Here is an 11708-nt window from a genome sequence, read left to right on the forward strand (position 1 = left end):
TAAATGCTGCTTATTAAAAGTGATCTGCTGATTATTTCCACGAAACATAGAATGTGTCGTCGTCGTGGCCCTCAGTCGTTACCTGCAATAACCCAAAACTGTTCCTTGCCCTTTTTACTGTTACTGTATCGCCATCTGACTGCTACGTCGAAATGCGACATGAATATACTTACTCTGTTTTACTATACTCTATTAGCTGCTGGTGGGGTGTCATAATAAGTGGCTGTATTTATTACCAAAGCTGACGTTATTCTTTAATAGCAAAGCTGACGTTATTCTTTAATTAATTTGACTGAAGTTACATAATTCATAGTTCAACTTTTTCTTGACAACAATAAAATTTTGCAAAGTTTTACGTTGATGGTTTTGGAATGGATTATAATCAGTAATGCAATATTGCTAGCAAAAATTAATTATATTTTGAAAACGATTTTTCAAATATTTACTGTTGGTAATAAAATGATTTTACAAACATTCAGATGAGACTTACTTTTTACAATAATCTTACAACTAGCATTGCGCAAACATACCTTAAGTAGTCTTGAGTTTCTAAAAGAAAATAATTCAGTAATATTAGCTCCTATTACGATAATAGTTAGCTGATGTCTCTGTACATCCGCTTATAATCTCTTGTAAATCATAGCTGGTGGCTGGCAGACACACCTCTCAACCTCTCGCTTCAGACCTGCTACCAACTCGGTGCACATCTCGCTTACTACTGACTTCCTACGAACACTAAAGTGCGGTCTCTCCCGCCAACAATACTTCGATGCAGACATTCTCTGCTACCACAATTATTTCCAAAATGACAAACATTAATTATTCCCACTTAATCCTATTAATAAAATATAAACATCTTTTATAAATTGTGGTTAGAAAATAGACAGTAGAAATATACACGTCTTACAAAATCATCCAATTTCTCTGAAACTGTGGTGATTTGTTTGTGGGTAAATGTAAATAACATCTACTACTTCGGCCCCTTTCGGATAATTACTTCGTGGTTCCTCGTTTTAAGCGGGGTAGGACGTCAAACGGGCCGTCTTGGAGCAGGAGAGGCACCACAGGACATTTTAATTTGCACTGTCTATACTTTTACAAATAAATTCATGAAACTTTGCCAGCATGACCAGGAAGGATTCAGGATTCACACTCATAGCAGTGGAACTTCAAAAATAATAACGAAATAATTTTTTTTCATGTGAAATTTCATCTTTTTTTCACTTATTAATGGCATCATTTGTTGCTATAGGTACACTTTTCTTCATAAGTAAGAGAGATCCTTCGATGAATTTTGCACAGCATACAAACCATACTGAAGGGTGTATGAAACTCTAGAATTTTCCAAATCTAGTTAAAAACTGTGGTAAAAATTGAGGTAAATAACTATAAAATTTGTGTTTTTTCTAATCATGAAGTTTAAAATATAACAGCTCATTCGTTTTTTCAAAAATTAAATAAATTCTAGAGTTTCATACACTTGTAAGTAAGGTATGTATGCTATGCAAAATTCATCGAAGAATCTCTCTAACTTATGAAGAAAAGTGTACCTATAGCAACAAATGGAGCCATTAGTAAGTGAAAAAATGATGAATTTTCACACGCAAAAAAATTTATTTTGTTATTTTTTCGAACTTCCACTGCAATGAGTGTGAATCCTGAATCCTTCCTGGTGACGCTGACAAAGTTTTATGATTTTACTTGCAAAACTATAGACACTGGAAATTAAAATGTCTTGTAACGCCTCTTCTGCTCCAGGTCGGCCCGTTTGACGTCCTACCCCCCTTAAGGGGAAATAAATGCTTCAAAAGAAATAAGCTTAAAGTTACGCTCGACGAGCTGTTGGTGTGTTATGTTTGGTTAGTAGACGGTTAGGGCAGCATTGTCATGAAAAGTTTGAATTCGAAGTAATGACGGTAGGACGGAGGAGTGGAGAAGGGGGAATCGGGAGGCACTCGTATTACGTGGACACATTCCGCGGCCAACGGGCTCCGACGCCGGGACAATGGCCAGCTGACGCGCGCTCTGTCGGGCCCCCCTCCTGCCCGCGTGCCATTTCGTGACCACCTGCTGCACGTCCTTTTAGGCTGACGGTTGAAAGGAGCGAATTACTGCCCTAAACTGCGCCTTCCCAGAAAGCAGAGCGTCAGCATACTGCACGAAACAACACCTCCACCGTGACTCGCAGAAGACGCAGGCGGCTGTCCGGCTAATCGCACCGCCGGATGTCGGTGACGCGGGAGAGTGGACGTACAAGCCTTGTGCGGTTGCAGGCTGATCATAGTTACCAATCGAATTTATGCGTCAGATCTACATCTACATCCATACTCCGCAAACCACCTGACAGTGTATGGCTGAGGGTACTTTGAGTACCTCTATCGGTTCTCCCTTGTATTTCAGTCTCGTATTGTTCGTGGAAAGAAAGATTGTCGGTATGCCTCTGTGTCGGCTCTAATCTCTCTGATTTTATCCTCATGGTCTCTTCGCGAGATATACATAGGAGGGTCCAATATACTACTTGACTCCTCGGTGAAGGTATGTTCTCGAAACTTCAACAAAAGCCCGTACCGAGCTACTGAGCGTCTCTCCTGCATAGTCTTCCACTGGAGTTTATCTATCATCTCCGTAACGCTTTAGCGATTACTAAACGATCTTGTAACGAAGCGCGCTGCTCTCCGTTGGATCTTCTCTATCTCTTCTATCAACCCTATCACGTACGGATCGCACAGCGGTGAGCAGTATCCGAGCAGTGGGCGAACAAGTGTACTGTAACCTACTTACTTTGTTTTCTGATTGCATTTCCTTAGGATGCTTCCAATGAATCTCAGTCTAGCATCTGCTTTACCGACGATTAATTTTATATGGTCATTCCATTTTAAATCACCCCTAATGCCTACTCCCAGATAATTTACGGAATTAACCGCTTCCAGTTGCTGACCTGCTATATTCTAGCTAAATGATAAAGGATCCTTCTTTCTGTGTATTCGCAGCACATTACACTTGTCTACATTCAGATTCAAATGCCATTCCTTGCACCATGCGTCTATTCGCTGCAGAACCTCCTGCATTTCAGCACAATTTTCCATTGTTACAACTTCTCGATATACTACAGCATCATCCGCAAAAAGCCTCAGTGAACTTCGGATGTTATCCACGAGGTCATTGCCGGCCGGAGTGGCCGAGCGGTTCTAGGCGCTTCAGTCTGGAACCGCGCGACCTCTACGGTCGCAGGTTCGAATCCTGCCTCGGGCATGGATGTGTGTGCTGTCCTTAGGTTAGTTAGGTTTAAGTAGTTCTAAGTTCTAGGCGACTGATGACCTAAGAAGTTAAGTCGCATAGTGCTCAGAGCCATTTGAACCACGAGGTCATTTATGTACACTCCTGGAAATTGAAAAAAGAACACCGTGAATTCATTGTCCCAGGAAGGGGAAACTTTATTGACACATTCCTGGGGTCAGATACATCACATGATCACACTGACAGAACCACAGGCACATAGACACAGGCAACAGAGCATGCACAATGTCGGCACTAGTACAGTGTATATCCACCTTTCGCAGCAATGCAGGCTGCTATTCTCCCATTGAGACGATCGTAGAGATGCTGGATGTAGTCCTGTGGAACGGCTTGCCATGCCATTTCCACCTGGCGCCTCAGTTGGACCAGCGTTCGTGCTGGACGTGCAGACCGCGTGAGACGACGCTTCATCCAGTCCCAAACATGCTCAATGGGGGACAGATCCGGAGATCTTGCTGGCCAGGGTAGTTGACTTACACCTTCTAGAGCACGTTGGGTGGCACGGGATACATGCGGACGTGCATTGTCCTGTTGGAACAGCAAGTTCCCTTGCCGGTCTAGGAATGGTAGAACGATGGGTTCGATGACGGTTTGGATGTACCGTGCACTATTCAGTGTCCCCTCGACGATCACCAGTGGTGTACGACCAGTGTAGGAGATCGCTCCCCACACCATGATGCCGGGTGTTGGCCCTGTGTGCCTCGGTCGTATGCAGTCCTGATTGTGGCGCTCACCTGTACGGCGCCAAACACGCATACGACCATCATTGGCACCAAGGCAGAAGCGACTCTCATCGCTGAAGACGACACGTCTCCATTCGTCCCTCCATTCACGCCTGTCGCGACACCACTGGAGGCGGGCTGCACGATGTTGGGGCGTGAGCGGAAGACGGCCTAACGGTGTGCGGGACCGTAGCCCAGCTTCATGGAGACGGTTGCGAATGGTCCTCGCCGATACCCCAGGAGCAACAGTGTCCCTAATTTGCTGGGAAGTGGCGGTGCGGTCCCCTACGGCACTGCGTAGGATCCTACGGTCTTGGCGTGCATCCGTGCGTCGCTGCGGTCCGGTCCCAGGTCGACGGGCACGTGCACCTTCCGCCGACCACTGGCGACAACATCGATGTACTGTGGAGACCTCACGCCCCACGTGTTGAGCAATTCGGCGGTACGTCCACCCGGCCTCCCGCATGCCCACTATACGCCCTCGCTCAAAGTCCGTCAACTGCACATACGGTTCACGTCCACGCTGTCGCGGCATGCTACCAGTGTTAAAGACTGCGATGGAGCTCCGTATGCCACGGCAAACTGCCTGACACTGACGGCGGCGGTGCACAAATGCTGCGCAGCTAGCGCCATTCGACGGCCAACACCGCGGTTCCTGGTGTGTCCGCTGTGCCGTGCGTGTGATCATTGCTTGTACAGCCCTCTCGCAGTGTCCGGAGCAAGTATGGTGGGTCTGACACACCGGTGTCAATGTGTTCTTTTTTCCATTTGCAGGAGTGTATATTGTGAATAGCAACGGTCCTACGCCACTCCCGTGCTGCACACCTTAAATCACTCTTACTTCGGAAGACTTCTCTCCATTGAGAATGACATGCTGCGTTCTGTTATCTAGGAACTCCTCAATCCGATCACACAATTGGTCTGATAGTCCATATGCTCTTACTTTGTTCATTAAACGACTGTGGGTAACTGCATCGAACGCCTTGCGGAAGTCAAGAAACACGGCATCTACCTGTGAACCCACGTCTATGGCCCTCTGAGTCTCGTGGACGAATAGTGCGAGCTGGGTTTCACACGATCGTCTTTTTCGAAACCCATGCTGATTCCTACAGAGTACATTTCTAGTCTCCAGAAAAGTTATTATACTCGAACATAATACGTGTTCCAAATTTCTACAACTTATCGACGTTAGAGATAAAGGGATATAGTTCTGCACATCTGTTCGACGTCCCTTCTTGAAAACGGGGATGACCTGTGCCCTTTTCCAATCCTTTGAAACACTACGCTCTTCTAGAGACCTACGGTACACCGCTGCAAGAAGGAGGGCAAGTTCCTTCGTTCTCTGTGTAAAATCGAACTGGTATCCCATCAGGTCCAGCGGCCTTTCCTCTTTTGAGCGATTTTAATTGTTTTTCTATCCCTTTGTCATCTATTTCGATGTCTACCATTTTGTCATCTGTGCGACAATCTAGAGAAGGATCTACAGTGCAGTCTTCCTCTGTGAAACAGCTTTGGAAAAAGACATAAGGGTTTAGACACGCGTATGTGCCAGACGACGCTCAGTTTGACTTCAGGACATGTTAAGACACTAGAGAGAGAGTTCCGATGTTTAATAGAAGCACATGAAAAATAGGTGATTTTCATATAAGAAATAGAAAGTAAAATAAAAAGTAATGTTAATTCTGATGATATAGTATTTTCTTTACACATCTGTCTTTAAGAAAGCACTTTTGTGTTCACATTGGATGCTCCCTGTAGCCGCTGCCCCAGGTGGAAGGACCCCTTGCAACCAGAACACTGGTCGTCGGCGGGAATTCCCAAAGCCCTTCCATCGAACTTGTAACAAAATAATTTAGAGTAGGTCATTTTCATTATATTTCCTGTCAGCATACAAAGAAAATTAAAAAAAAATCTGGTTGTAACAAAATCGTTGGGTCTTGAAACAAATTAAATTTTCTTCGCCCAAAAAATTGAGACGAAAGCTTGCACCGAAAATAGTCTTGTGAAGATACCGCAAAACAGCTACGTACGCTGGCCGAGAATTCAATGTAGAATGGCAGCATCAAATTCCGATCAAAATCGCATGTACCGTTATGTTTCCCGCCAATCTGAATACTGTTTCGAGAGAAAACGAGTTTAAAGTTTGGGGTTATGTTCAAATGTTCAAATGTGTGTGAAATCTTATGGGACTTAACTGCTAAGGTCATCAGTCTCTAAGCTTACACACTACTTAACCTAAATTATCCTAAAGACAAACACACCCACGCCCGAGTGAGGACTCGAACCAGCCGCACAGTCCATGACTGCAGCGCCTTGGACCGCTCGGCTAGTCCCGCGCGGCTTTGGGGTTATATTTACTGTAGGTAGTTATACATATCTCTGATCAGCGACCTCTGGACCATACAACAATCATTCCCCATCCAAAAGAAGGTCCTCCTCCATCTTCTTCGTGACTATGGTGAACCTGTGGGCCCCTTTCACAGCTTGTCATCCACTGCTCTGTCCGCCCCAGTAGTTGAGTGGTCAGCGTGACGGATTGCCGTCCTCTGGGCCCGGGTTCGATTCCCGGCTGGGTCGGAGATTTTCTCCGCTCAGGGACTGGGTGTTGTGTTGTGTTCATCATCATTTCATCCCCATCCGGCGTGCAGGTCGCCCAATGTGGCGCCGAATGTAATAAGCCCTGCGATATGGCGTCCGGACCTGCCCCGCGAGGGGCCTCCCGGCCAATGACGCCAAACGCTCATCATCATCATCATCCACTGCTCTGTTCGCCCGATACGCTTGTCGTCCGCTCTTGGGCGGAAGCTGCAACAAACTGATCCAATTTACCGTTCGAGCATGTTCGTAATTTCATGATATCTGTTAGGCAGTCTTTGAAATTGTACGCTGCCACACTGGCCTTGCTGTAACTATTTTTCCCCTCTGTGAATAGTCTTCGGAGATATTTTTTCACTTGTAACTCAATAACGGAGTTTCTGGCAAACATATGATGAACTCTACAATAAGGTAGATATCCGTGAGGACATTTTAAACGAAAAAAGCTCGATGTTTTGAAATTTTCAGAGAAAATTATGAAAAACGAGGACACATTATGTAACCTCTCCACCATATTTGTTTTTGTCTGAAATGTAGCCCAAATTTAGCTGCCCCCTCTATAAAACTCTACGTATTACCAAAACCGTGTCCCCAAAAACTGTTATCCTATTTAAACACGTATGCTAACCTTTGAATGAACTGTATCTGATCTGAATGCAACTTTCTTTACATTAAACGCGCAACGGAAGTAAATCAGTTCTCTGGCCTCCTCAAAATTTCCACTTACATCGGCTTCTTTACAACTTTGTTGCAGATTTTTCGGAAACACAATAGCAAACAGCAAGCAGGCAGCGGCTAAGCAACACTTCTATTTCTAAATAAAATATCCAAACTGTATTCAAAATGTGAAATGTGATAAAGCGTAAAGAGAAACAGTGGGATGAGGAGGGTAACTATTCCTATGAAATGATATCCCAAGACAACGATTTTAGCATGAAGTACATACTGAAGAAGTCAAAGTAAAACTTCGTGTGATGTTCACATATAACATACGCCTAAACAATACTATGCCTAAAAAAATTAACAGAAAGTTTCTATAAAAATCACACAGCTTAATCAGTTAATATGTTAACACAGGAGGCAGGGAAGTGGGGTGGTCTGTCTCTCAGGTCTGAGCAAATGAACAAAGTTAACTAGGCGACAATAGCCATTCTGACAAACTAGCTGCGCAGTGCTGCAGTCTTACTTCAATCTTCTAACACTATTCAAAATTTATATTCTTTTCGCTTTCTGATATACAAGTGTTATTCATCCTTGCTGTCCTTTACAATCAGTCCTTCTTCATGTAACAGATACAATCAGAAGCGCACTCTGCACTACTAGGTGCACGATTCAACTAAGAACGAATCAGACTGCGCAGAGGCAAAGACTGTGCCACTACAAGACCAAAGATTGTTTAACAGTAACGTAACTCTTCCGTTCTCTGACGTGCACATCGGTAACATACAAAAATCAAAAAGACACGATCACCTTATAACCTTCATAGGATCTGACGACGTGGAAAAAGGGTTCGACAGCACAAAATGGTTTAAGATGTTCGAAATACTCAGAAAAGTGTGTGAAGGGTAATATGGATGAACACTGTGTATGTATTTGTAATATATTCAGCGTATAAAATGATGTAATATAAAGTGTAAATGATTTTAGCAAAAATCCCGAAAGTGCCTGACCTATTTACTTCGAATTTTTACACTTGTTCATGTCGATACAGGCTACATATTTTTTTTTTATTAATAACAATTCCCAGGTTTTATGTTAAAACTAACTGCATGAAAGAAAATGCTCTGCTGTGAGAATATGCATTTCCCTTAACTCTTTCACAGGCAGTAACGGAGCACGTAAATCATTAGATATATGATTTCTCTCAACTATCTTATTTCTCCTTATACATAAATTTAACCAAAACCTGGATACGCGACGATGTGGTGTTTTATTTTCTTCGTCGCAGCTAGTTTTAGAAGAAAATGTGAAAGTAGTTTTTATGGATTATTGGCTAATGGTTAGAATGCTACTACGGAATATGACTCATCCAGAATGTTGTAAGCCAGTCCATCTGCAGATTACAACTATACAAAGTACTGACATTGAAGCTAATATCCTCACAGGGTTAGCAGCCGGAGACGTCTCTCTCATATCCTGCATACCGATGATACACACTAATTTTCCATGCATTTTAAGCGAATTCACCTTCACTGAAGGTTTTGTTTGCAATAACGATAAACAAGGCCCAAGAATAGAGAGAGGGTGCAAGAGATGGACAGACATGGGGGGGGGGGGGGGGAGGAAATGGATGTAGAGAGGGGACGGAGGAGACGGACACAGAGGAGCGAAGGAGGAAATCACGAGGTTACAGAGAGAGGGGAGAGGAGGAAGTGATGGACAAAGAGAGGGGAGAGGAGGAGACGTACAGAGAGACATGGCAGAAGAAGATTGGGACGTATATCCAATTTCCAGACATATTTAGCAATTACAAAGCGACGCCGCGTTCACTTGTGCCTTTTATAACCTTGGGATGAATTGATCTAGCTGCAGTACGTCTTCGAAGACACTCCCATACAACAAGACTCTTATCCAATGATAACGGTTATTACTGATTTACAGTGAAGAACCTTACAGATGGTCGTTCACCAATTGGTATCTATGCAAACGCCCATTATCCATAAAAAAGGGAAATCTGTACTACCAACACTATAAAAAGTTGAAAGATCTCGTCCACTTACTCTACAGAGCTCTTTTTTTAAAAAAAGAAGAAAAAAGCAAGGTCAGTTTCTCCGAGCCAGTTCATTACGAAGGCATCAACATTGTTAACAACAGCAGCAGTTGCCGTACAAAGTTTGTTCATCGCTCGTAGTTTAGTCTTTTTGGGTGCTTTTGTTTCGTAAAATAGGAAGGGAAAGGGTCGCATGGTATTGTCTAATCGGGAGATCTCAAGGGAAATAACTTATTTGCCGGTACGATCACAACAATTTCAATGCGAAATTACCGATTTTGGCCGTTATGCTGTATGTTGCTTTGCTTTCACAGTAAAGCCATTTTTTAACTATTTCTTTCCCGGCTCCGCAGACACGTACACAGATATGCAGATACCGGAAATCTCTTAACAGGCTTGTGTCTACCGCACGCATTACCACCTGCATAATTACGGCGCTATATTCCACCATCGACGATTAGTTGATGATGAGGTCCCATACTCCGAGGAGAATAGGGGAGGATGCGGGAGACCCACACCGCCGACTAGGCAAGGTCCTAGCGGAGTTGGTTTGCCATTGCCTTCCTCCGACCGTAATGGGGATGAATGACGATGATGACGTCACAACAACACCCTGTCATCTCGAGGCAGGGAAAATCCCTGACCCCGCCGGGAATCAAATCCGGGACCCCGTGCGCGGTAAGCGAGAACGCTACCGCAAGACCACGAGCTGCGGACGTCGACGATTAGAGGAGGCATGCTAATCATTGTGCCAATACAACAGATCTATTACCACTACCTTTTCAGAACGCTAGCTACTGCATAATTGCCTATGTAGGGACTGGATACCTCAGGTGGTAAACAAAATTTGTTCGTGAGAGGGAAGCGTCTGGTATCGGGTTCGAGTCCTAGTCTGGCATGCAGCATCATTCTGTCAGGATAACTGTCAGCGACACACGCTCCTCTTCAGAGAAAAAAAAAAATATTCTGAGACATGTCGCACTGGTATTCTGGCTCTCTTTTTTGTATTATCAGTCCTCTCAACGGTTTGATGCCGCCCGCCACGACTTCCAATGCTGTGCCGACCTTTTCATCTCAGAGTATTACTTGCACCCAAAGTCCTCGATTATTTGTTGCATGTATTCCAATCTCTTTCCTCCCCTACATTTTATACCCTCTACAACTTCATCTAGTTCCATGACATTTAATCCGTGATATCCCATCGCATCATGAAATATCATCTGTGCCTTCTTCTTGTGAGCGTTTTTCAGATGTCTCTTTCTTCGCCGCTCTGTGGAGAACCTTCTCATTCTTTGCCAGACCACAAAATTTTCAACATCAATTTATAGCAACACATCTCAAACGCTTAGATTATATCCTTTTTCCGGATTTCCAATAGTCCATGATTTACTGTCAATACGATGCTGTGCTCCCGACATGTTGTTGTTGTGGTCTTCAGTCCTAAGACTGGTTTGATGCAGCTCTCCATGCTACCCTATCCTGTGCAAGCTTCTTTATCTCCCAGTACCTACTGCAACTTACATCCTTCTGAATCTGTTTAGTGTATTCATCTCTTGGTCTCCCTCTACGATTTTTACCCTCCACGCTGCCCTCCAATACTAAATTGGTGATCCCTTGATGCCTCAGAAAATTTCCTACCAACCGATCCTTTCTTCTAGTCAAGTTGTGCCTCAAACTTCTCTTCTCCCCAATCCTGTTCAATACCTCCTCATTAGTTATATGATCTACCCATCTAACCTTCAGCATTCTTCTGTAGCACCACATTTCGAAAGCTTCTATTCTCTTCTTGTCCAAACTAGGTATCGTCCATGTTTCACTTCCATACATGGCCACACTCCATACAAATACTTTCAGAAACGACTTCCTGACACTCAAATCTATACTCGATGCTAACAAATTTCTCTTCTTCAGAAAGGCTTTCCTTGCCATTGCCAGTCTACATTTTATATCCTCTCTACTTCGACCATCATCAGTTATTTTGCTCCCCAAATAGCAAAACTCCTTTACTACTTTAAGTACCTAATTTCCTAATCTAATTCCCTCAGCATCACCCGACTTAATTAGACTACATTCCATTATCCTCGTTTTGCTTTTGTTGATGTTCATCTTATATCCTCCTTTCCAGACACTATCCATTCCGTTCAATTGCTCTTCTAAGTCTTTTGCTGTCTCTGCTCCCGACATACGTACTCAGAAATTTCTTACTCAGTGTTCGACACTAGTAGACTTCTTTTGGCCAGGAAAGTCCTCTTCGCCTATGCTAGAGCCTTTTCAGGTCCTACTTAATTCTACCGCTATACGTTATTTTACTTCCAAAGTAGCAGATTTTCTTCACTTTGTCTGCTTCGTGGTCCCCAAGTTTCTCACTAATCTCGTTTCTGCTA

Source organism: Schistocerca serialis, chromosome 8, assembly GCF_023864345.2.
Source record: "Schistocerca serialis cubense isolate TAMUIC-IGC-003099 chromosome 8, iqSchSeri2.2, whole genome shotgun sequence".
NCBI lineage: Eukaryota > Metazoa > Arthropoda > Insecta > Orthoptera > Acrididae > Schistocerca > Schistocerca serialis.